The sequence below is a fragment of the Choloepus didactylus genome, chromosome 2 (assembly GCF_015220235.1).
Source record: "Choloepus didactylus isolate mChoDid1 chromosome 2, mChoDid1.pri, whole genome shotgun sequence".
Classification (NCBI taxonomy): Eukaryota; Metazoa; Chordata; class Mammalia; order Pilosa; family Megalonychidae; genus Choloepus; species Choloepus didactylus.
Genome location: NC_051308.1, coordinates 200,147,751 through 200,175,327, shown reverse-complemented (window position 1 = coordinate 200,175,327; position 27,577 = coordinate 200,147,751). Strand labels below are relative to the sequence as shown.

Here is a 27,577-nt window from a genome sequence, read left to right as displayed (position 1 = left end):
CTATGAATTTCCTAAAGGGGAGGCATTTCGCGGTATTTGTAAGAGATGCTGAGCTTACAAGGCACAAATACACAAATAGGACTCTGGTGCCGGCAGTCAGCAGTCTAGAAAGCCAAGTCCTGCGGTGGGGTTGGTGGGGCAGGCTGGGCTGAGCAGAAGCATCCTAAGCCACTTCAGGACTCTCCCCGACAATCCCCAGGCTCCCGAGGTATCTTGGGACTGTGACACACACAGCATTCATTAAGAGAAAAGAGAAACACAAAGTCACTGTCTCTCTCTGGGCATCCCAGACTGACATCTCTGTGATGGAGGCTCTCTCGTCCTACCCACTTATGTGGTGGTGTCTCTGCTTCATTTTAGAATTTGTTGTTTGCATTTTTGTTGCATGCTGCAAAGATGCATCTGAGACCCTGATAGTGTGGAGCTCAGCCAAGCCAATGGTCCCTGAAACCCTCTTTGACTCCAGAACTTTAATTTGCAAATATATGTAAGAGAGTATGCTAGAAACTCTAACAATGCGAGGAGACTCTGGCTGGCACAATTGTATGCCCAGCATCGAGTAAAGGAGCACACATCCATAAGCATAGTAGTTGGTCAATAAATGAGTAGAAAATATATTAAGGGAACTGATCTTTATTGAGTGCCTAATACATGCTAGATTCTGTACAAACAATCTCTCTAATCCAAACCTCAACTCAAAAAGTAGGTCCTGTGACCCCCAGGGGATAGGTAAGGAAACATGTTCAAAGAGGCGTGGTAAATTGCCCATGGCCACACAGCTAATAAGTGGAAAAGCTGAGGTTCAGAAATAGGGCTGTCCATCTGCAAAGCCTGTGCCCTTTCTTCCGTCTGTGCTGCTGTAGTCTTCATGTCTCCTTTGGGCTAAGGGAATGGTTAACACTTAAAGTTGCTCATCTAGTTCCCTGGGTAAATGGCGTGTGAGCTAGCCAGAGGGCTGGGGCTCAGGGCCCATGCACTGGCATGTGCCTAGCTATAGCTGGGCACAGAGGGGCCACTCAATATATATCTGCAGGATGACAGAACCAAGAAGCCTTGGTCAGGGCTCTATCAGATGCCAATGTGAGGACAGAGTTGGTGCCCAAGGTCCAGGCCTGGTCTGGGGCCAGGTGGGATTCGCTTGGTCCTTGGCAGGGGTCGGGGTTTAATCCCAGGGTCAGGGCTGAAGCCTGTGATCAGGGACTCAGAATGGAGGAGGTAGATCACAACAGAGGGCAAAACCTTGGCTCTATTAGCCCAAGAAAGAACCTAGTGCAATCAAAGGGAACCATCAGAAATGTGCCAGTGGTAGTCCAGTAAGACGAGCTCTGCTCACTTTGCCCATTACTGGTGTGTAAGCTTGGGCAAATCACTGGGTCTCTCTTAGCCTTAGTTCCCCATCTATAAAATGGGATAATTATATGCATCTCTGATTCCTCCCTTTTCTTCATTTCTCTTATCCAACCAAGCATGTAGGTCTCTTGATCTACATCCTAGATGTTCCTCACATCTATTCTCATCTGTCCATCACTATGACTCTTCATTGGCTTAAGGCACCATCATCTCCCCTCTAAAAATCTACAATCATCTCCTAAGGGTCTCCCCACATCTACTCTGAACTACCCCCAATTGGTTCTTTGCAATCCACTGATAGTGACTCTTTCAAAATGACAGATCTCCTTAAAAATTCTTCTGTGGCTCCCCAATGGCCTTGGGCTGAAGTTAAAGATCTTGAATGGACCTTGAGGTCTGGCTTCAGCCTTCCTCTCCAGCCTCAACCAGGACCGCTCTGCCTTGTGCAGTACACAACCCAAGCACCAAGCCAGCTCTCTCTCCCAGTTTCAAATGTGCCAAGCCCTTCCCACCTGATGGTCTTCAGAAACGTGCTTCCTTGGCAGGAAACCCTCTTCTCCAAGAGTTTCCCCTGCCCAACTTGCTCATCCTTCAGGTCTCAGCTCAAATGTCACCCCCCACCCCCCAGAGGAGTTCCCGTGTCAGTCATTCTCCCGTGCCCTGACCCACTTCTCCTCTGTGGGACTTGTCATGATTGTAACTACAGAATGATGGATTTGGGCAATTACTCATTCAATATCAGTTTTCTTCACTAGATTCTCAAGGAGAAAGGACTGGAGGTGACTTGGATGCTGTATCTTCAGCATCTATCCTGGGTGCTTGCTGCAAAGTTGGGGCTCAATACACACATTTATGGGCCGAATCAATTAATTCTGGCCATTCCCGACTATTCTGCAAGGCTGTTAGAGGATCATGTGAATGGATGGCTGAGAAAGGGTTTTGTTCATTGTAACTAGCTCTTCTGATGTGAAGTGATGCCTGGAATTGATGATTTAGAATGTTCCTGTCCTTTACTCAGTAATCAGATTTCCCCTCGAAGAGTCAGCTGAGTTACCATTGAGAATGTGCAGAGCCTGGAGTCTGAGGACTGGAGGTGAACTGAAGACTCTGCCACTGAGTACACAGGTCCCCTCACCCTGACCGGAGTCTCTGTCTAGGTCCCCACAGGTAGAAAGTGGATCCCAGCGAAACCTGTCCTGCTTACTTGCTTTCACAGCAACTGTGAGGATCAAAGCAGAAAGTGATACGGTGGTGATTTGTGAGCTGAAAAGCTATTCACCCAGCTGACACCTGATGTTCAGGACATGGGCCCCCTGCCCTGAAATAGGGTCCATCAAAGAACCCAAGCCAAGCAAGCTGTCTCGGGGAACAGGAGGGGCAGCAATCAGGTAACATCCGATGATAAAAGATGTTCTCCCCTCTGTCTGGTTCCCACCTTCTCACACTGGGGTAGGTGCTGTCAGAACCTGAGGCAACTGCCTGACAAATGGGGTGGCATTTTCAAAGCAGCAATTTTGCCTGCGCTCAGGCAGAAAGAGGAGCGGAAGTCAACAAATACGGGCTATATAAATTTAAAACCTCCTCCCGATGTTCTACCTGCATGGCTACTTCTTTTGATGAAAGATTCTGCTGGGGCTGAGGCAGAGGATCAGTGCTCCAGTTGGCCTGTTTGGTGGCAGGAAGTGGGTCAGGGAGCCATGCCCACACTTTCTTAGTCACTGTCCTTTAGTGACTCAGAACCTACAACTGTGAAAGGGGGCCAAGCTCTGCCTGCGAACAGAGGCAAGGTGCAGGCTCATTTGGGGCCAAGGTCAAGTGTCAGGATGTGACCCCAGATAGCTCTGATTCCTGCAAAGTCTCCTTTCCCAGAAAGTACCTGAATCACTTCCCTAATCTTTCCAGCAAGCTGTTCAAGCCTTTGCAAAACCCAGTTCAGAAATCGCAGCTTCTCTACCTTGTAAGATAGGACAGAAACCTGTCTTGAGTCCAGTTTTGATTAGTCCCATCTCCAGTTCCCTCTTGTTACTTTTACTTGCAAAACATCCCAGCCCCATCCTCTGTTCTGGGGTACTGGTATTGAAAAAGATGCTAAATATATATTAGCACTTCACAGAACATTCTTTCCTTTTTGAACTAAGAAGAATTGAAAAAGTATCAGGCAATTAAATTGAAAAAAAAATGGGAGAGAAGAGCAATTTGAAAGAAGAATTTTTATATTTTATATTGAGAACAATTCTGATGATATTTCAGTTCATGAGATCCAAGCACTCATCTCCAGATAAATGTGGAAAATCTCTGTACTGTTAACAGCACCAGCAACTAATGTTTACTGAGAGCTGGTAATTTACCCAGTTCTATTTTCTATAAATTCTCTCTTTGAATCCTCAGTGAATATCCCAATGAGGTAGGTGCCATTATTATCACCATTATATTTACCGTGGAGGATACTGGAGCTTCATGGCCTGGTTTGATTTAGATTAGATCCCAGAGGGCACAGAAAATCTCAGAGCCATTCAGTTCATAGAGCAAAGTATTTTCCAGGGGTGCAGGAGTGAAGTCTTTTCTGGGGGTGCAAAAGATGGTGTTAATATTGCTAAGCACAGGCAAAACAGTTTGCAAGCATTATTTCATTTAATTCTTGGATCAACTTAGAAGACAAGTATTACTATCCTCCTTATAGAAAGGATAAGCAACTGGCTAGAATGTCTGTATGCCCCTAAAGGCTGAGCCTGCCCAGGTGCAGAAGGAGACGGAGAACTAAAGAGGAGGCCGGGCCCCTGCCCCTCTCAGCTTTGCACCACGTTACTGAGGAAAAGGCACCCAGGCCCAAGGATGAGATTGGGAAATTAACATCTCACACCACACTGCGGCCCAGAGCCCAGAAGGCTTTTGCTCCTTCTCTCTGCAATTCTGCCCTGGCCAAGTCACGGCTCCTCGGGGAAGCTGGAGCCAGGGAGGTGTTCCCAGCATCTGGAAAGGGGTGAAGACTTTTACCCTGGAGGCTCTGGCTCTCAGAAAGGAGTGCTTGTGCCTCGACCCTACTTGATCAGCCAGAGCTCTTCTATAACCCCTTTCCTAGCATGCCACCTGGACTGCCTCCAGATTCTGACAGGAGGCCGCTGGCTGTGCGGTGAGATCTAGGTGGTAGGTTCCCTTCCTGCTGAGAGTCATAGCCATTGCTACCCAGTGGTCATGTGTACGAAACGACTGGGGAAGATGAGAAGGGAAGGGGGGACAGGGCTTCCAAACATTTTTATAGAGGAAAGAAGCCGAGTTGACTTCTCTGGGGCAAGAAGCACCATGGGCTGGTGCAAACCTCTTAGCTCCATCCCTCCCTCCTCCAGCACCCCCATGCTTCAGACAGCCTGTTCTAACAGCCTTTACAAAGTGCTCGCTCTGTCTGTGGCCGAGGGATACAGATACAGCATAAATCCTAGTTCCTAGGTTCAAAACATGGATAGAAAACAAGACCCACCCACACACACGTCCATGCAGCATATATCCACACAGGTGTAATGGCAGGCAAGTGCTGGATTGTATGGCACAGGCCAGGGGTCATAAAAAGGAGAGACAGAGGTGGGTGGGAAAGCCCCTTCGAAGAGATGGGGCTCGAGCAGGTTTTGAAGGACTAAGATTCAGAGTGGCAAGAAGGTAAGAGGGCATTGTTAGAAGGGGGCCCAGCTTGAGCAAAGGTGAGGCTAGAGGCAAGGTTGGCCCTTGGCACAGGCCTGGCACATGTGAGGAGTTGCCCAGAGGGCTGGTGGGGTGGGTGTGAGACCACCGGGGGTGCCAGGTACAGCTCTGGTGACTCAGACCCACAGCCCTGTTTCCCTGACAATTCAGGTAAATACGGGGCCTGTAAATCCATTTGCAAACATCCACTCTTCCGGCGCCTTCTCCTTTCCAAGCCAACAAGCCCAAAGCCATCCCATGGAGTCTTGAGCATGGGATGCGGTGCCAAGCACCAAGGAGCAGGCTGCAGTCATGAAAACAGGCTTCTGAGGCTGAGGCAGACTCCTCCTCCCACACCCCTCCCTCCAGAGCACCCCGGCCCTTCTCAGCCTAAACTGGCAGCAGGTGAGGAGCAGACAGATGCCCCAGCCATCACCTGCAGCAGACAAATGCTGAAGCCACAAAGGATGCTTCTCTGACATAAGGGGCCTCCCCACTAGGAGAGTTGTGGAGGTGCCTGCTGAAGATGCTGACCCCCAGGGTGCCAAGAAGAAGGTCATCAAAGGGAGAAAGACACCGAGAGAGAGACTAGCAATAAGGAGCACAGAGAGGAACAGTGGACCAGGCACGGGTAGGACTGGGCAATCCCCGTCACCTCTCTGGACCTTTGTCTGGTTCCTCATCTGTAAAGTGGGGAAGTGTTCTCCTTTCCCTGACCACTGCACAGAAGCCAGATCGCATAGAAAGGAATGGCAAGGATGGCCTGGGTCTGAACAATGCCTCTGTTCTTCTCCCCAGCAAGAGTCAGCCTTCATGGATCAGCGAGTCCTTGGAGATGGTTCAAGCCCCACCCCAGACCTTCTCAATTAGAGTCTGCCTTTTAACACAATCCCCAGGTGACTCAGGTGCACATTAAATTAGCCTGAGAAGCATTGCTCTAGACCATTTAGTCCAATCCCTTCATGTTACCAGTGAGGAAACAGGTCCAGTGGGGGTAAGGCACTTGCAGGAGGTCACACAATTAATATGTGGTAGAAAGGGACTCCAGTAGCAGTGTGGTGCGTGGCAGGATCACAGGCTCTGAAACTGGAACAACCTGGGTTCAAATCCAACCTCTGCCATAACATGCTCTGTGACCTGGGGAGAAAGTTAGCTTATCTCCTTGAGCTTTAGTTTCCCAATCTGTAAAATGGGTATAACACCAGCTAGTCTTTAGGGTTATGGTGAGGATTAAATAGGATGATATAGCAGATGCCTTGCACAGTATATGCCTCAGGCTTGGGTGCTCACAAGTTTTGCCTTCTACTGACTCTAAATTCCACACCCATGACTAATGGACCCAAGAGTCTGAGAAAAGACCGATTTTTTACCTCCAAGAATGCAGAATGCAGTTGCTGGACTGAGAAGAGAGAAAAGGATAGGCAAGGAGGGCAGGAAAGTGCCTGAAATCTAGATTAATTGCCTTCTCCTTTAAATTCCAAAAAGTTCCCAATCAAATTCTCCACTAAAAAGCCAATCTGCAAACAGATGCCCCAGCACTCAGTCCAGTGCCCAGCATATAGCCAATGCTCAGTAAGTTTGATGAATGCCTGACTGATAGGCTCTCACTCTGAGCTCATGCATTCTCACTTCCTCCACTTTCATGTGCCTGATTCTACTCATCCTTCAAGGCTCAACTCAAATATCACCTCCTTCAGGAAGTCCATACTGATTCCTTCTGTTGGGACTGATCTCCAAGGTTATATCTTAACTGCTTTAAGGTAACTTACAAGGCTCTGTCTACCTCTCAGCATCACATTGTGACTAGACCAGACCACCTGCAGGTCCCTAAGCAAAGGTATCTCTTGCCTCTGTACGGGCTTCTGTACAGGCTGTTCCTGTGCCTGGAACACTCTTCCTGCAAAATCCCCTCTTTATCTAATTCCAATTCATTCTTTAAGTATCGGTCTCTATATCCCTGCAGGGCCAGCTCTAGGATGAGGCAAGCAAGACACAAAGAGCACAAAATTTAAGGAGGCTCTCCCTCTTAAGGGCTGACCCTGCACTTGCATGACCTTGAGAGAGAGGGCCTCCTTGAATTTTGAACTCTAGGCACTTCCCTTGCCTTACTTAGCCTGGCCCTATTTTTCAGAATCCCCAGCTATTTGAGAAGGCCCCCGCTCTGTGCTACCCCCCCCGCCATCATATCCTTTACTGAAGAGTATTGTTAACTGTCTGTGTAATTTATCAGCCTCCTCCTCTGGACTGTAAGCTCCAGAGTCAGGATCATTTCTGTCTTATTCATCACTTGATTCCCAGCACCTGGCACAGAGCAGACATTAAATAAAATGCTGGCTGAATATATAGAAACGTTTGCTCTCCCTCCTCTTGTCCTCTTCAATCCCTCCAAAGGCACCAGTGGCATAGCACCTCTCATCCACTGCCTTCTACTCTGTAACACTGCCCTCTTCTCACTAGATTGTACTCCTCAGGGGCCAGAATTCAACTTTTGTAGGCCCCGTGCCCAGCACAGGGCCTGGCAGAGAGCAGGTGCTCAGACAGGTTTGCTAGGAATGGATTGGTCCGGAAAGTCCAACAGCGTCACCGCTGTTCTCCTCACCTCCAGTCCTTCCTCACGAGCTCGTCTGCAGCTGGAGGGGTGGGGGGAATCGGAAGTAAGTTTCTGACTCTAACACCTTGCTGTTTGCATCTCTTCAACCAACTTCCAGCTGCCCCCGTGAGGCCTCCTCTCGACACCCACCTCAGCCACTTCCTCCTAGGCCTTCTTCACCACTGGCACGCCAACCCTAAATGGCTTGCCTTTTCTGCTCCTCACCCCACTTCTCTCTGTCATGCACACACATGTAACTATGGCATTTCATGCCCTCTCCCCAAGCTTCCCTTTGAGACTTCAAATGGATATCTTCTTTTCCCAGGGGCCATTTCCTAGTACTCCACTGCCGTTCCCTCTCCTTGTAGACTCTTCCCTGCTCATCCTTCAGCTCTCTCTAAGCCAAATGCTCTCTCCCAGGAGGACAAGGCACTGACTTCAGGATGAAATCAGCCGCTTATCATGTGGAACTTGTTCCCCTCTCCCCATGCCTCACCCCTTGCTATCTCTACCGACTCTATTACACTACCACTCACACACCGAGACGTGGGATCAACTCTCCCTCATCTCGGATTCCCCAGCACCTGGCCAGGTAGGTGCTCAGGTGAGTAGTGGAGGCTGAACTAAACTGCGGAACCCACCTAGTTCCCTGGAAATCACACACGATCTCTCGCTACTCCCAGAAGGCAGATCCTGAGCCATGGTCAGCCAAGGGTTAGGGTAGGATTGCCTGAATACCTTTCAGTGTCTGACAGAAGACGCCAAAGAAGAGAAAGACCAGGAGGCCAGGTGATTTATGAGGGAAGTCTTGGCTCTGACAAAAGTTTAGCCCCAGAGATTAGGGCAGGCAGGAGCAAAGTGTGCAGCCCCTTCCTGCAGGGTGGTGGGATTTCTCAGGGGATCTTCACTTTGATTCCTTTGAATCAGCACTTAGCTCCTAGCTGACTCCACAGGCCCCTGGCTGTGGCCAGCTTTTTCGGCTCTGCTCTGCATTCTGAGACAGAACAAGGCAGACGGCGGTTTCAGAGATGGGGGAGATAAGGGAGCCACGGGTCTCCGAGACGGTTAACTGAGCCTGTTTACCCTTCCTTTTTTCTCCCCACTCTGCCCCTCAGAGGTTTCTGGTGGACAGCAGGAGACTTACAACCAGCTGAGGGAAGTAATAACTCCCTGTGTGACAGAGACACATATGCATCTCTGCTTACAAGCTGGCAACGTACAGATGGAGACTGATGTCCCATTCATCTCCAGGGCCACAGTGGTTAGAATGTGATCTAGAGCCAAGTCCCTGACTTTACAGATAGGAAGACTGAGGCCCAGAGAGGGAAAGGAACAAGCCCAGGGTCCCACAGCAGCTTATGACCAGTTCCCACATCTGCTGACTCACCGCGGTGCTCCCAAAGGCCATACCCTGAGGGCCTGTCCAGGTGGAGGAAACATCAGGAGTGTGGCTGGCAGCTGGGACAGGATAAAGGGCTGGCTATACCTTCACAGGGCTGAGCTAGAGGTTTCTAAACTTCTTCCTGCTCTAGAATACTTTAGGATGCCACATAAAGAAGGCAAAACAAGAATAATCACCCCCATTCTTTCAAATAAGGGATCTAAAGCTTGCACGAGATGAGTGGCTCGTTCCAAATGTAACCATTCATTCATCAGTTTGTTGATTCCTCTTATGTGCCAGGCACTGTGTCAGGTGCTGAGAATAAAGCAGTGAATGAGACAGAAAAGGTACCAGCCCTCAAAGAGCCTACATTCTCATGAATGTCAGAGGAAATAAAAAGTAAACAGGTAAATACATGCCAGCATGTCAGCAGAGCAGATTGAAGATGTCATTCCTCCCCACAAGAGATGGGATCCGTGTCCCCTCTCCTTGAATCTGGTAGGCTCTGTGACTACTCTGACTGGTAGATAAGGCAGAATTGATGCTTCTGGCCCAGCACTCTGGAAGACTGGCAGCTTCTACTTTCCATCTCTTGGAATACTCACTCTTGGAGTCCTGGGCTGCCGTCTGAGAAGTCCAACTATATTTCTGGACTCACTATGTGATGGGCCCCTGAGACTGCAGGGAGAGGGAGAACTTTCCAGCTAAGCCCACCCTTCCAGCAGACCCTGCCTTCTTGAGAAGCTTTCTTAAATTCTCAAGACCCAGAGCAGCTGTCAGCTGAATAACACCGAGTGATCTCAGACAACGCTACATGGAATGGAACTGCCCAACTGAGCCCTGCCTACAGATCATGAGCATAATAAAATGATTGTTTTAAGTCACTGAGTCTGGGATAGTTTGTTAAATGGCAGTAAATATCTGCAACAGTCGTGACAAGTTATCATGAGTGAAATAAAACAGCATGAAGGGCTAGAGTGACAGGGGTGCTACTTTAGCTGGGGTATTTGTGGGCACCTTCCTGAGAATGGGACCTTTAATTAATACCTTCATAAAGGGAGGGAGCCAGCTATGGAATGATCCAGGGGAAGAGCAGGGGAAGAGTATGTGCAAGGAGCCTGGACTGGGAATGAGACTGGCTCATTTGAGGAACAGCAAGGCAGCCAGAGAGGCTGGAGTGGAGGGAATAAGGTGAAGAAAGGTGGGAAATGCAGCGAGAGCAAGGTCGGATCACAGAAGGTCTTGACGACCTCAGGGAAGGCTTTGGATTTAATTCTGCACATAATGGGATGAAGCCATGGAAGGTTTAAGTAGGGGAGTAATATGAGCAATGTGATCTAGCTTACATTTAATAAGGATCCCTCTGGCTGCTTCAGGAGAAGAAACTTTGGGGGAACAAGTATAAAAGGAGGGGGACTCCTTAGGAAGCTACTGCAACTGGGTGTTGGACCAGGGTGGTAGCAATGGAGAAGGTGACAAGAGGCAGGATTCAGAACACAGAGTGAAGTGGAGCTGCCAGGACTTTCTGATGGTCTAGATCTGGGAGAGGGGAGGAAAAGAGGGGAATCAAAGACTGCTTCACTGAGCTGGTGAAGCCTGGAGGGACATGAGGGGTACTTGAAATCCAGAGTTCTTTTAAGGACATGTTAAACTTAAGTTGCCTGCTAGAATCCAAGAGATAACAAATCAACAGTTTGGAGATGCTAGTCTAGAGCTCAGCGTCAGATATACAAATGTAGGAGTGATTGGCGTGGATAGCTAGCTCATATATATTGATTCCTCACAAAGTCAAGGCCCAAATTCTAAGACACGACAAATATCTGCAATATAAATGGATGATATAAGTGGACTGCAAACACGGTATTTAAGGCCATGGAGCTGGATGAGGTTTCCTGGAGAGTAACTAGACAGGGACTATCAAGGAGACGTCTACAATGGTCGACAACTGGATTTGCAAAGTGGAAGTCCTTCAGTGACTTTAGCGAAAGTGGTTTCGGAGCAGGAGTGAGAATGAAATCCTGATTGGGGTGTGTTGAGAAGACAATGGGAGACAAGGAAAGGAAGTTAGGACAGACAAGTCACTAGAGGAGCTCAGCTATAAAGGGAAGCTGAGAAATGGGGTAGGGGCTTGGAGGGATGTTGAGTAAAGGGAGCTGTTTCTAGATGGGAGATGTTTGCTGAATGATCTGGTAGACGGGAAAACCAAGGCAGAGAAGAGAAAGGCTGCACATGGGGGACAAATCCATGTGCTAGGAGAAGGGATCTGTGAACAGGGGCCAAGCAACTGTATCACCTATAACAGGGCAGAGTCTAGGAGAGACACAGCAGTCCAAGGCCAGCCCCCTGCTTAATGGCTGAGGGACTCCCCGCAAACCACTGTTTCCTCATCTTAGCCCAGGGATTAAGTGTCCCTACCTCACAGGCTAACAGCTGTCCGGTGATGAGCTCAAGGACGGGTAACTCTGACAGCACGTAAGGCTGGGGCTTGTGTCCACAGAACGCAGGGTGGGTCTGAGCTTCGCGGCGGATCGGTGCCAGCATGCTGGGTGGGGAGCATAATCGGCAGACCAGGAGTGTCGGATCCAGTCTCCAACCTTCCTCGGCATTCAGGGCCCTCCCTGACAGGCCTCCTGCCATCCTCCCGCCTGCACTTTGTGCTTTGGTAACAATGAGCTACTGGCAGAGTCTCATACAGAGACAAACACACACTCCTACTTTCCAGCTTTATATCTTTGGAAATGCTGCCCCCTCTGCTCCTCTACCTGTGACATCATTCTCCACCAAATACCCCTTTAAAAATCAGCTCAAGCATTTCCCCTCCAGGGAGCCTTTTCTGGCAGCTCTAGTCCCCCTTAGGTGCCTGTCCTCTGGGCCTAGCATCCCATCGTGGCATCTCTCTGCTGGCTTGCCATCTCTGCTGGTAGACTGGGAGCTCCTTAAGGGACAGAACTGAGTTTTGATCATCTTTGTAACCCCAGGGCCTGGCCCAGCGAGTGTCTGCTGAGCCCGACTTTCCCCGAGCAGCAGATGAGCTGGGCCTGGCAGGGGGAGGGGGAGTGGGCAGTGCTGTCCAACAGAACTTTCCGCAGTGGAAATGTTCTGTTTCTGTGTTGTCCAGTATATTAACCACTAACCATGTGTGGCTATCAAGCACTTGAAATGTGCTAGTATGATTGACAGACTGAATTTCTAATTTAATTTAGTTTGAATTAAATTTAATTTAAATAGCCACAGGTAGCTAATAGCTGCTCTAACTGACAGCAAGGTAGTGGGTAAGAAAGAGGGCTTGGGGAAGAACTAATATTATTAAGTGCCTAGTATGTGCCAGGCTTTGGACACTGTCTAAAACGTTAATCTTCACAGAGAGTCTGTGAGACGGAAAATACTATTATTCCCATTTTTCAGACAAGGAAGTTGAGTCTCCGAGAGAGGGGCCCTGACTTGCCTGCATTCCCTCCACTTGAGGAACGCACAGCCGGTCTTTGGATTCCCAAACCCCCAGTTCCTCCCACCACACCAGCCTGACTTCACACCTCTCCAGGGTCTCCAAGACCTTCTGTGATCCCACCTTGCTCTCGCTGCGTTTCCGACTTGTCTTCACCTTATTCCCTCCCCTCCAGCTCTCTGGCTGCCTTGTTGTTCCTCAAATGAGCCAATCCCGCTCCCAGTCCAGGCCCCTCCCCAGCCTGCCACCCCACTCCCACCATCCCTGGAACACACGGAGGTCAGGCCTGCGGCCCTGCATGCGTGGGGATGGTGGCATTCTTCAGGCCTGCAGCCTGCTCACTGACGTCTGGGGGGCACAGGCCTGAGTGTGGTGGGGCAGGAGGCCCCTTGGATGCCCACAGGAGGGGCGGGAGGGGGCCCGCGTCTGCTAGCATTCTGCTACTCGCATCCCTGCGCGCGTGAGCAGCTTTGGGGAGTTCTCTCGGTGCTGTTGCAATTTATTTTTTCTGCTCTAATGATTGCTCCATGTCTGATTATAAATGCCTTCTGGCTGGGGGCCCAGACTCAGAAAGTTCCCATGATCTGTGTCCAAAGTTGATGGAGCCACAAATGGGACTCGTGTCTCTGTTTCGTCATTGGCCACATTTCTAAGGGGGGGTGGGGGTGGGGGGTCCAGGGCCAGAGACAGGGTTCAGAGTTGGGTTGCAAGAGGAGGGATCCAGTGGCCTAGAATTCCACAAGAGTCCTGGGGAATCTCTAAGGTGCCACTTGGGTGATCCTGCACTCCTTCTCTCAAAATATAAGGCAGGGACCAAGTTAGAAGCAGTGGATGATACCGTTCATAGCGAAAGGGGCCTCCAAAGAATGCAGCCAACCCAGCCAAAGCCCTTCTCATTCTCCACCTGGAAAATTCCCACTCAACCTTCAGGAGGCAGCTTTGGTGTCATCTTCACCAAGAAGCTCCTCTGACACCCCCCATCCCACCTGTAGGTAGTTAGTCCTGTTCTCAATAAAAATAGACACCAACTATTTATTGAGATGTCCTCTTAGCCAGGACTGTGCTGAATAGGGTACATATCTTACCTCACCTAATCTCACCCATTCCTGGGGTAATAAGGAAGGCATTATCATTATCCACATTTTACAGGTGAGGGCATACATGCTCTGAGAGGTTAAGTGATTAGTCTAAGGCTGAACAGCTGTTAAATGCTGGGGGTGGGACTTGAACTCAGAATATTCCAACTCAAAACTTTAACCTCACACCACTGTACTTTCACACATGCATCACGATGCTGCAAAGGCCTATTTCCTCACCTCTTGCTTTGTGCTTCTCAGGGGCAGAGGGCAGGTCCCCCAACTCCACACAGGGTGAAAGCTCAGGAAATGACTGCCATGTGAACCTCATGGAAAGAAAGTCCTACTGCCCAAAGTACATAATGAAATTAGGGCAGTCACTTATTACTGACGGGATATTTAAGTGGATTCCAAAAAGCAACGGGCAAATTCTTAAATGAGAAAGCAAGACCCGATTGCACAGACAAATGTTAATCTCAGCAGGGACTGAAAGACCAGAGTTTTCTGGGTTAGTCCTGATTTCAGATACCACATCCCATTAGCCCCTTACATCACTGCAACGGCCTAGAAATCCCAATATGTAGGTATCTAAACTGTATCTGCTAAATGATTTCTCATGTCCAAAAGAGGAATCCCAAAGGTCCACCTGATTTGTAATTTGGGATTCAGGAAACAAAGCTGAACAATGAAAGCATGGACTTGAGAGAGAGACAGACCCATGCCCAAATTCCAATTATGCACTCTGTAGTTGCACAGTCTTGGGCAAATGACTTCCTTTCTCTGAGCCTTGGTTGTAAAAAGAGGACTAAGAGCTGCTGCTTTCCAGGGCTGTTAGGAGTAGTAAATGGGAGGGCATATGTGAAAGCACCCAGCACAGTGCCTGGCATTCACAAGGGGCTCAGTGAGTGTGAGGTCTCGCCCTCTCTTTCAGATGAGGTCAGGGAAGAGAGCCCTTCTTCGTAGCAGGCTCTCAGCTGTGTGCTGTGGTAAACTGAGGAACAGTGGGAGAATATTGGCCTAACTGGGGCTGAGACCATAGATGGGATACTTCATCATTACTTACAAACTCACAAAGGGTGTGGATCAAGTAACAGTCTACCCTAAGACCAATCCTACACTGGGGCAAAAGAAGAGAGAGAGATGGGTAAAATCCTCTCCCCCCACTTGCCCCTCCTGGAGCTCACAATTTGCTGGAGTAGCAGATCACACACAGCAAATGAGAACTGAGGACTCGGTCAATATGAGGGAGAAAGACAGACGGACAATATGGGGACCCAGATGCCGATGAGGAGCTCCTCAGGCCTGGAAAAGTCAGGGTAAGCTTGTGGAAGATCTGAGTCTTAAGGAATAGGTGGAAATTGCATGAGAGGGTATTTCCAGTTATGAAGGAGCACCACATAGACAAAGGTGGAGGCATGCAAACAGGTAAGAAACTTAAAAACTTAGATTGTCATTGTGTTTTAGATCTAGAAGGAACCTGAAAAACAATCCACTGTGGTCCCCTTGTCATAAAAATATCCGGCTTCCCCTATTTATTAGCTGTAGAATCTTGGCCAAATTAATACTCAGAGCCTCAGCTTTCTCATTTGCAGAATGGGAAATAACACTACCTGCCACATTGGAACGTTGTTTAGAATATGTACACAGACACCATTTATGACATGTTGCTGAATAAATAAGAACGCTCATGACCATCCTCATGGCTATCATCATCATCATCATCATCACCACCTCTACCACCACCAACATTATCACCACCACCAGCATCACCATCATCATGATGTAAACATCATCACTATCAATCATTACCATCAACATCATCACCATTATCCCATTATCATCATCACCATCAACAATCCTTATCATCATCATCACAACCACCATCATCACCATTATCTTCATAATCTTTTCATCACCACCATCACCATCATCATCATCATCATAGAGGAGAAAAATGAGGCCCAGAGAAAGAAAGGAACTTGTCCAGCTTGACTTAGAAAGTCAGAGGCAGACCAACACTTACATTTTTAAACAAGGACAACATTTTTATAAACAAGCTTCCTGTCACAAGAGGTAGCCCAGAGACTCCTGATAAGGGAGCAGGGGTCATGGAGACCAGGCCACCCAGTGTTTACACAAAAGAGTCTTCTTCCAAGGTCAGTCTTTCTGCCTACTGTGCTGGTGACCCCAAATGCCCTTCAGCTGGGCTCTCAGCATCTGCAGATGACAAAGGGAAATGTCCCAAACCCAGACACCCAGAGAGAGGAATCAAATGCATCAGACCTGGTGAAGGGCTGGAAGGGCTGGACACACATCTGTCATGGCTTCCTTGTTCCCAGAGGAAACGGAATAAAACCCCAGCTTCCCACCCCAATCCCACAGAAGTCTCCAACAATATTACCATTCTCCAGTTCTATGACATTATCCATTTTGCCAGCTGCAAACGGGACCTAAATTACAGATTGTAGCCACCAAACCTCAGGCACAGACCCACAGAAAAAGGTTTGAGGGAAATTAGGAGAGGCCAGAGGGAACTCAGGCCTGGAACGGACCAGAAAACAAACAGAAAGAGATGTATGGTCCTCTCCCAGGACCCTTCTCTTTCTGGGTGTTGGACATGTGAGTGGAGCTGCAGGTGGTGCAGAGAGCAGAGAGGACAAGCAAGAGAGAACTCAGGATGAAAGAGCCAAAAACACTTCTGAGTTATCCTTGTCCCAGCTCTTTTCCTCTTTGGAATATAACTTTCCATAAACCTATTCATTTGTTTATCTGCAAAATACTGTCCTTTTTGCCTCAAAGCCTGGGCTAATGGGGACTGGGGGCAGGGTGGGGAGAGAACAGCTAAACTCAGTGTTTCAAAATGTCTTCCTTCTGGATCCACTGAGGAAAGGCATTTTTCTCTCCTGCCTCGAGAAATAGTGTGTATTCTGTGACTTTAGCCTCGAGGAATTTCTGCTCTCTGGGACTGGGGTTGGGGAAGGGAGTGGAGGAATCCCCCACTTCCCTTTCCCCGGAATCTTGTGTCCTTGTCTGTGAAATGGTGGTGTACGAAGCACAAGGCACTGTAAGATGTGAGGTGCAGGGGATGAACACGACTGGAGAGAAGGCCCTGGTTACTCAAAGTAATACCTGTGACATTCAAAGAGTGCTCTGGGAGAGGGCTGGGGAGGTGAGAGCCATTCTTTCTGGGAGCAGAAATCCAAGAAGGCTTCTTGGAATTAAGGGTCTGACTTTGAGGGGTTCATAATCCCAGAGAAAGAAAATAAGGGTGTGTGTGTTTGTACAAGTATGTGTGCACATATGAGAGAGAGACGGGCAGATAGACACAGGGTGCCAGGGGGAAAACAACTTAGGGAAAATCTGGAGGCAGGAAAGAGCACCCAGCCTTCAGTACCTGGGGTAAGAGTGATGAGGAAGAGAAGGAAGGCTGAGGTGACATGGTGAGGAGCCTTAAATTCCTATAGACCCCCAAGATTCTCTAATTACTGTTAATTAGTCAGTTCCACTTTGGACAGGGTTTGGGGAGGAAAGAAGGGATTGAAAGAGTGGGCAGAGAGTTTTAATGTTTTTGGAGTCAACATCCAGTAAAAGCCAACATGCCAACACTGTTGAATGGATTCTAGAACAGATACTATGATTTGATTCAGAGAAGTTCTATTTGAGATTTTTATCCTGGAAAAGTAAGAAAAAGATTTTAACTGATGATGATAATAAAATAAGACAGCAATAAATAACAATGATGACAGCTAACAGTTATGTAGGTTTGCTATCTACCAGGCACTGGACTGTGTTCTGCCTGGATTCTTTCTTTTAATCCTCTTGACAACCCCATGAGACAAGTACTATTGCTATCCCCTCTTACTGACAAAAACACGGTGGCTTTGAGAGGTTAAGTAACTTTTCCAAAGTCATCCAGCTAGTGAGAAGTTGAGCCAGGAGTCTAACCCTGATTTTAACCATGAGACTATTGTAGCATCATCGTCTTATAGATGGAAAAACTGAAGCACCAAGAGGACAAGTGATTTATTCAAGGTCACACAGCTAGTTGGTCCCCTCTTTCCAAGTCATGCATTCCAACATCAATCAGAGCTTACTATGTATCAAGTCCAATCACAGCTGAAAGCATTTGGTACTCATCTTCTGGAAGACTCCACAGCCTCCCACCGGCCTTCCTGTCCCCAGCCTTTCCTCTCTAGTCCACCTCCTACATTTTTATGCAGAGCAATTCCATTGAGATCCAAGACACGTTAAAAACAGTGCAGGGCTTCCGATATTCCAGGAAAAACTTGGACCCCATCAGTACGTCATCAAAGGGACATCACAATCCGGCCCCAACCTGATTTTCCAGTCTTTTTCCACACAGCATCCGTCATGCAAGTTATTCCAGCAACATCATGCTTCTCCCAGGCCCAATCACCATACACTTATGCATATGTGTCTGCTCATGCTCTTTGCTTCTTCTGCTTACAATGCCCTTAGACCTCCTCTTTGTCTTCTAAATTCCAATTCTCCAAGGCACAACCTTGTAAAACTGCCCCAGGTTCCCAGGTGGATGAATGATGCTCGTCAGCACCTGCACCTGGTAGGACGGAATCACACCCTCCCTGTCTCACAGGTAGCTTGGTAGTCACCTCCCTACACCATTAAACTGTGAGCACCCTGAAACCAAGCAACTCTGTCTGATGATGATCATGGTGATGATGAAACTCGTTAGGGGTTTACTAAAAATGGGAACTATTATCATCTCATTTTACTGTTGAGAAAACTAAAGCGCAGAGAGATTGGGAAACTTGCCCTGGTTCACACACCTTGGCAAGAACCAGGCTGGGGCCGACCATGCCTATCTGGTCCAGAGGCCTCATAGTGCTGTGCCCCACTGACTCCCAAAGTGCTTTGCACGTGCTAGACGGTCACTGCCGTTTCCTCCAGTAAACCAAAAAGCAGCAGTGCCAGCGCCGGAACCCAGGCCTCCTGAGCCCTGCTGCAGTGCTCAATCCCCAGAGCAGGACACGCTGCGCGCCACGCCCCAGTCATCGGCCAGGACGGCTTCCTGGGCAGGACCCTGCCGCCAGGCAGTCTGCCAAGGAAATGAGGCTGCCCCGCAGTGAAACCCGGTTACATCTCCACAGGTGTGACCATGGACAGCAAAGACCTGATCCCCGCTCTTCTGTGCACAATGAAGGGATGGAGATGGGGTGAAGGAATAAAAATAGGCAGGCTTTGGTCAGAGAGAAAATTAAATGAGCAGTGTGGGAGGGGAGTTTGGGAGCCATGTCAGTCCAGGAATTTGGAGGGGAAAAAATGCCCATAATGGCATATTTTCCAGCAGTGAAAAACATTAAGACCCACTTGAAAAATGTGGTTCTCACCACAGCTATTCCTGGACTCCGGCCCAGAAGAGCAGTCGGGGCACATGAATGACACCCTCCACCCACACTCACCCACTCCCGGCTGTCTGTCTCTGTCCCAAACAACTTGTTCTCAGTGCACCTTCTCTGGGCAGCCTGCCCAGATGCACCCTTCCTCTCTGCTCGCTGTAGTCTTTCTGCAGTAGTGGATGGTTTCACAGGCCACAAAAGCCACTGAAGGGCAGGACCTTGGAGACCCATCACCTTGCTCACCCCACCCCCATCCTCATTCTGAGACCAAGGAGAGAAGGGACCTCTTCAAGGTTGCAAAGTTGTGGTGGCAGAGCCAGGATACACAATCTGAGTCTTCAGGTTAGAAGTCCCTCAGCACTTCCACCAGCCACATTACAAGTGTCTCCTTCCCCTCCACACCCCACCCGGCCCTACTGGCACACATGCACACACACACACACACACACATGCACACCCATGGACACGTGCACACATGCAAACATATGTACACACAAATGTGTGCGTGCACAGACACACTTATACGACACATACACATGCTCAAACACACGTGCTACACCTGCACACAGTGTGTATACATGTATACACACAACACACATACACAGATACACACACATGCATACATACATGTGCATACACAAACATGTGCCCACGTACACACATGCAGCCTGGTGCAGGAAATACTGAATTACGTTAAGAGCCAGGAACCTGAGTTCCAATTTTATTTGGTCATTTGACTAGCTATGTGAACCTGGCTAAGTCATTTCTCAGCTCCAGTTCTCCCACCTGTAAAACAGGTTAATAATCCTGCCTACCTCTTAGGGCTGTTGTGAGGATGAAAGGACAGAAGATGTGAGGAGGTGTTAGGTGTCAATGAACTGAGCCGACCTGCCTTTGTCTCTTGAGAGGCTGACCGATGGCTTGCTGGCTCTGAAGCCCAGCTACTCAAATTTGAATCCCATTTCTGTCACTCAGCATTAGTATGACTTTGGGCAAGTAACTTAGCCTCTATGTGCCTCAGTTTCCTCATCTGCAAAATAGGGATACCACAGAAACTATCCCGCAGGGTTTTAGTGTGAGAAATAAATGAATTCACATTTCTGAAGTTCTTAGGACCATGCCTGTAATATTATAGTATTCAATAAATGTTAGTCAATATCATACCATTACCAAAATAATACTTATTATTTTTGCTTTGCCCAGGGCAACACAGGGGCTCAGTAAATGCCTACTGAATGAATGAATGAACACTATGCAAGGGTTGGGGGGGGGGGGTGATGCAATCTGATTTGCTCCACCTGGTAGTGAGAAGGGGTTTGAAATGACCTCTTCTTACCCCTTTTGTTCTCAGACTATCTGATTCACCAGGAATGGAAGAGCTCCCTATAGCCCATCCATACTTACAGGTATGCTCTCCGGGAGAACAGTCAGGGCACTTCCTCTGCTCATCAGTCCAGAGCACTTAAGCAAATTAAAAGAAGAGCTGGGCAGGCCTGGGAGGAAGTGGGGTGGGCTGATGGAGCCCGAGCAGGTGGGGAAGTGTCTCCATAGCTATAGTGCTTACCCATCTTCAAGTTCCAGCTCCAGCAATCAGCAAGCATTAATCCAGAAAAATATATCTTCCAGGCCAGGCAGGGCTCAGGGGCTGGGCTGTTCCTCTCCGCGAATCAAATGGGCTGGGACTGCAGCCTCAGAGCTACAAGGCCACTCCTCAGAAGGTTGTTCCTCACCACCTACCTCATGCCCTCCAGAGCTGGCAGAAATACCCTCGATCCCAGGCTTGGATCAAAATAACGACAGTAAAAACGTTAACTCTCTGCATTCCTTGCAGCAGGTCCTGAGGAAGTGGGCGGAGCTCAGCTATGGGTGCCACAGTAAGAGATGTTACAATGAGACTGAGTCAGGAACAGCTCTGTCTTGGGAGGACTTCCCAGGAGGAGCAACGCAGGGGAGCCCTGGAAATTGAGAAGGAATTCATCACATAGGAGAATGGGGGCTGAAGTTCTGAGGATAGGGAACAGTCCCCAAAAGGCAATGACATGGGAACGAGTCTCACTTGTGAAGAAATACACAGTTCAAGGTCTCTGGAACTCAGGAAGGGCTCGGGAAGTCAGGGTGAAGGGGGACCAGATCGCAGAGGGCCTTGTAGGCTGTGGGATGGATCCGACTCCAGAGCACAGGCAGTGGTGAGGCTGCATGTGTGTTTGTTACAGTTCCCTCTGACAGTGTGCGGAGGGAAATGGGAGGGCAGGAAGGCAGACCAAGTGATGAGGAGGCTGTAGACATGTTCTTGAGAGTTGACTTTGGAGTCTGTGTCCATCAGCCTCCAAAATAAATCTTGGGTTAGACAGGGATGTAGCAGTAGCCTGGAAACTAGTGTGAGGGGAAGAGGTTCAGGAAGGAATCCAGAAGGTTCTTCCAAGTCCTGGAGTAACCTAGGCAAGCCTAGGGCTTTTCCACCAGGATTTCATGGGGGCAACAAGCATTTGCACGTCACTTAATGACTCTAGACACCTTAAAGCTTTACTAACCTGCTCTCAGAGCTTTTATTTTGTTCACTTTTTAATTAAGGTATAATTTACGTAGAGTAAAAAAGCACCCTTTTAGCGTACAGTTCTGAGAGTTTTGACACACTCATACAGCTTCATAAGCACACAAACTGAGATACAAAACAGTTCTAAGTATCCCCCAAAATTCCTCTGTGCCCCTTTGCAGTAAACCCTGGCAAATACTGATCTGCTTTCTGTCTCTATAGGTTTATCTTTTCCAGAATGTCACACAAATGAATCATGCATGTAGCCTTTGGGTCTGTCTTCCTTCACTTACCATAATGCAGTTGAGATTCATCCATGTTGTGCCCTTATCAACAGTTCTCTCCTTTTTATTGCTAAGCAATACTCCATTCTAAGGATGTACCACTATTTGTTTTATTAATTCCCTGGTGTAGGAAAATTTAGTTTGTTTCTGATTTTGGGTGATAATAAACAAAACCAGTGTAAACATTCATGTACAGGTTTATGTATGATTGTGGATTTTTATTTCACTTAGGTAAATACCTAAGAGTGGGGTGCTGGATGTGGGAGGTATATGTTTAATCATTTATAGAGTGGCTGTACCATTTGCATGCCAGCAGCAAAGTGTACGAGTTCTAGTTGCTCCATATCCTTGCCAATATTTGGTATTCTCAGGTTTTTGTTTTTGTTTTTGCCATTCTAATGGGTGTGTAGTAGTATCTCATTGTGATTTTAATTAGCTTTTTCCCTAATGACTAAAGATGCGAAGCAACTTTTCATGTGCTTATTTGCCATCCACATATCTTCTTTTGAGAAGTGTTCAAATCTCTTGTTCGTTTTTAAAAATTGGTTTTACTATTAATGAGTTTTGAGAGTTCCTTACATATTCTGGATACAATTTCTTTAGCAGATACATAATTTACCTTGCTCTTTATCTTAGGGGAAAGTATTCAATTTTCACCATTATGTATTAGTTGTAGGTTTCTTATAGTTGCCCTTTATCGGATTAAGAAAGTTCCCTTTTATTCCTAGTTTACTGAGAGTTTTTATCATGAACAGATGTTGAATTGTGTCAAAGGCTTTTTCTCATCTATTCAGATGATCATGTGGTTTGTCTTCTTCAGCTGTTAAACCAGTGAATTACCTTGATGTATTTGGGATTGTTGAACTAGCCTTGCATTCTCACGATAAACCCCCTTGGTCTCGATATATTATCCTGTTCATAGATCGCTGGATATGATTGGCTACTATTTTGTTGAGAACAATTGCATCCATGTTCATGAGTGGTATTGGTCTATAGTTTTCTTTTCTTGTAATATCTTTGCCTGGTTTTGCTATCAAGGTACTGCTGGCCTCATAAAATGAGTTGGGAACTGTTCCCTTCTCTCTCTCAAAGCTTTATGTTTTCCCCTTCCACTACTCTTTGTAGTCTCTTCCATCTGAGATATCTGTTTCACTCATTCAATTCACTTCAGAGCCTAAGTTGGACTCTACACAACAACTCAAGGGGATGCAAAGAAATAAAAAGACAAGGTTTTCTTTTTCCATAAAGAGGTAAAGAGGAACAAAAATAACAGGTACCATTTATGGAGGGCCTACTCTGTGCCAGATATTTTATTAATATTAGTTCCAATACTTACTGCAATCCTATTGTGCCCATTTAAGATTTTAAGGATGAGAAAATTGAGGCTTAGAAGGGTTATGTAACCTGCCGAGGGTCACACAACTCTCCTGGGGCAGAGCTGTGATCTGAACTGAAGTTCAAGGCTTATGTTCTTCTCACCTTATTTTCCCATCTCTACTAACATTTATAAGCACATACTATGGGCCAGCTACTTTAAATGCTTTATTTCTTTTCATTATTAAACACTGCAACCTCACAGGGTATGTATTACTTTCCCCCAAGTTAATAGTGAGGAAATCGGGATCCAGAAAGGCCCACAGCCTCCCCCAAGATCACCCGATGCTGTTAGACACCAAAGGCCCAAGAGCAACAGGGGGCAGGAAGCAGAGGCACCGAGCATCATAGCCTAATTAACACACACATATATAACTCCCGTGCAGAGCAGCTTTGCAGAGTGCTACCACAGAGGCTTCAACAGAATGCCAGGAAGCAGGGATAGGATACTCCCGGAAAATGCCCAGAGAAGAGGGAAACAGCAGGACCAGAAGAGCGGGCTAGAGGAGCAGGAAAGTCGATTGAGTTAAAAATCTTCGTAAACAGCACAGGGGTGGACATGGCCCATGGAGCAAGCAGAGAGCCAAAACAAGCAGGGCACATAACTGGATTTTCCAGTGTCATTACGCCGAAGCCGAGCTGGGCACTAAAATAGCAATAGCTCACATCTGCAAGCACTTTCCTTTCCAACCATTGTCTCCTCCATGCTCAAAACAACCCTGCGAGGTCCTTTGTTACCGGCTTCTACAGGTGAGGGAGCCGAGGCTCAGGCAGGTAACCCGGCTTACCGACGATTACACTCCAGCTTCCAGAAGCCCCAGGACCAGAACCCAATTACTGGTCCAGTACCCCTTAGACAGAACGGCAACCTAAGAGCAGACCAGATATGGCGGATGTGAAGGCAGTTCAGTATCCCAAAAGGCTCTGGGATCAAGACCTAGGTTCAAGACCAGTGGCAACAGATGCTCCAGAATTTGGGGATCATGGGCTTTAGAATCCTGAAGTAAAAAAACTCTGAAATCCTGATGACCCCTAAAAATCTCAGGGTCAAAGACTATAAAATGGTGGTGATGGGCTCTGCGACTGTGGGGACAAAGACTCTGGCCTCTGGGGCAAAGGTCTTGGTATCTTATCAGCATTCCCAGGGTGACAGCTTGGCAGCGTCATCCTTCAGGGGACTAGACGGAGGAGCTAAAGGCCAATGAGCAAAAGGGCTCTGAAAAAGGTTAAAGGAGGTCAAGTCAAACATTAAACTGCAGAATCAGGCCAGAACTGTCACCTCAGCCAACCTGTGGTACACGGCATACCTGGTGGTAAATACACCTCTGTCAGGCCATTAACTTTTTACCTCCCAGTGCCCCTGACCAAAGGACAAAGAGAGAGGAGTTGGGTATAAAACCAGCATGTGTAGATCCTCCTGCTCTCTCCACCCCTTGCATTTAATTTTCAGGAGAATGAGGGAGAGAAAGCTGAGCTCCAAGGCATCACTCCAAGCTATTTTCTTCACACATGGTTTGTTGGGAAAAGAAACGTATAATTCTTCCCACTCCACAAGGTTCCAAGACCCTCCCATGTGACAGAGTAAGAGGGCCCTTCCCTCCCCGCTCCTTTTCAGCACCTTAATTTCTGTGTTCCTCCCCCTTGAAATTCCAAGATGTTTCCCTCCTCTTGGTGACTTACACTCCCCATTTCTTTGCCTCTAAATCGCCTCCTCTTGGTTGGCCCCTCCCACCTCCAGTCGAGTCTCCTCACCCCAGTCTTGCATCCCCCGAGTCCCCCTCTGTCTGGCCATCATCTTCAGCCCCCATGACTTTGCCAGGCACTTGATATTTATTTTTTATTACACCCTCATAAAAAATCTATAATGTGGTTATGATCATTATCCATGTTTTATATGTGAGAAAACTAAAGTTTAGGGAGGTTACAAGACTGACATAAAGACACATTTGTTGTAAGTGTCAGAGCTGGGACTGATTGGTATTGTAATGCTTCTAATGATATTAAAAGCAGTTAACAAAAGTAGCAAATAATAATAATGTTAACAGCAACAACAATAATAACAGAAATCATAGATCATACTAACAGAGCACTTACTATGGGTCAGCCACTATTCTAAGTACTTTTTATATAGTAACTGATTTATTCCTCCAAACAACACTTGAGGGGGGTACTACTATTTCCTTTTTACAGAGAAGGAAATCGAGGCACAGAGAGCTAAGTAGGTGGCCCAAGGTCCCACAGGTCAATCTGTCTCCAAAGCTCGTCACCTGACTTCTCCGCCCAGCTCTGCTGGCTGCTCCCCATCAGTCTCCTCTGACTGTGCCCTTTCAGGCCGTGGTTCTTCAAAGAAACTTTCTACAGGAAAGAATACATTCTGAGAAAAATCTCTGAAAATCAAGACACAATGTTGCAGATGTTTTATTCATTCATCAAAATACATGCACATTTGCTAAGCTCTTAGAAAGTGCTGGGCATTACATTGTTGTGGGGGAGACAGAAACATAACAAGTCAGCAAATAAAGTACTGTGATTTCAGGAAGTGATGAGTGATATGAATAAAAGTAAAGAGAGGAGAGAAAGGTAAGGAGATAAGGAGTGTGGAGGGTGAGGCAGCACTTTAGATCAAAGGAACCCCTTATCCGTCAAGGTGAGCCACACAAGCCACACACACGTTGAGAGACTAGAGCTCCAGCCAGGTGAACTACAAGCATGAAGGCCCTGAGACAGGAGTAAGTTTGGCAAGCTAAAGAAACAGCAAAAACCAAACGAGACCAAGGAGGAGAAAGAGAAGCAAAAAGTAATTGATGAAGTTGAAGAGGGAGACAGGACGCAGGTCACGTGGCGGCCAGGGTACGACTTTGGAATCTATTCTGCATGTGCCAAGAGGCTTCAGCCAGGCTCCCAGGAGAGTGAGAAGAGAAGGCTGCAGACCCAGCAGGCAGGGGACTCTGGGGTCACTACAGAGGCTGCCCTGGTGACCCTCTGCCCCTGCTGATCTCTGCCTCTTCACAGACTGGTGGAAAGATGCGCCCCCAAATCTCTACGGACACCATCTCACTAGGCGAACCTGCTAAATCACTTCCCCCCTTGGAGACTACACTTTCCCATCCATGAAACGGAACAAAAACTCAGATGGCAGTGGTGGGAGGGGTTCTGGGGCCCACCTGGGACCTGACCCCTTGGACCTGCCACCCCTAACAACTAGCTCCAGGAGGGCTTCGCTTCTGGGGGTGCAGTCCCTGGCACAGGCCCTCAACACATTTTTATAGACTAAGAGGCTCCGCACAGAGAGATCTGGGGGGGTTGGGCACAAGGTATGGTGGGTCCCAGAAGTCCTGCAAAGCTCAGGTGGGCCATGCTGGACTGATCGGCCAACCAAGGACTCAGGCATCTTCTCACACTCCCTGCCCAGCAGCCCAGCCAAGCGGGCAGCAGCAGGCCCACTGGACCAAGGGCAGACAGGCGAGCGAGCAGGTGGGGGCAAGCCGTCGGGCACCGGGAGAAAGGAGGGCATTGTCTGCCGAAACCCAACCAAGGGGCTGGGGCCACAATGCGGGGGATTCTTTCGGGAGAAACAGACGTGCCTTTCTTTCCGCCAACGGCTGCTAAAACAGCCCACTGGATTCGATTCTCTCCCATTTCACCCCAAACAAATGATAAATAAATAAACCTTGGTGAGCTAAGAGTGCCGGAGCCAGGCCCCTGGGCCCAGAGCAGACTGGGCGCTGTCCTCCCAGGGCTGGGAAGGCTCCTGTGCCAGGTGGGCCTGCCTGCACTCCTGCTGCCAGGCGCGCGGGCGAGTCTGAAGGGGGGACAGGCTCCGGGCTACAGCGGCCTGAGGGAGTCCCTCCAGATGTGGGGGCAGGGCTGGCTCAGGCTGTGCTGTCCTCAAACCGAGGTAACAAGTGGTGGAGATGGTGGGGAAGCCCTTCGGAGGAGGAAAGCAGGCTGAGCAGTCCCCCATGGACACCAAGCCAGGAAAGGTCTCAGCGTCTCCTAACCCCTCACATTTCTCCAGAGACTGCTTGGGAATGATTTCATAGGCACCATCTGCACAGTCTTCCCAACTCCTGCTCAGCGAGGTAACAGGGCAGCAGGTTATCATTCTCCCCACTTTATAAGCAAGACAGCTGAGTCCCAGAAATCACATGCCTTGCTCAATGTCACGAAGCAAGGTGATCACTGAATGCCAGAGGTCCCCTCCAATCTCCTTGTGTTCCAGATGGTCAAACCAAGGTGCAGAACAGTAAAGAGCATTATCCAATGTCATAGGAGTCAGGTATTCTAACATACTGAATCAAACACTCCACATCCTCAGTGAGGTGGCCAGGGAGTGGGCACTCCTATTACCTGAGCCTTCTCTTGCCCCAAGGATTCCTCCCAGGTGTTCACTGCAGCATCGAGAGCTATAGGTTCACCTGAAGATGCAAGACACTACACATTGAGTGCTACTGCCAAGCCCCACCTCAACCTGGGTCCCACCATGTCATGTTC

At 48.2% G+C, this 27,577-nt stretch overlaps 1 protein-coding gene across 1 annotated transcript in view; it reads right to left on the bottom strand.

Annotated features, from left to right (window-relative positions):
* The window catches only part of TRABD2B (TraB domain containing 2B), a 222,290-nt gene that overhangs the window by 158,154 nt on the left and 36,559 nt on the right, over positions 1-27,577 (bottom strand). The window lies entirely within an intron of this gene.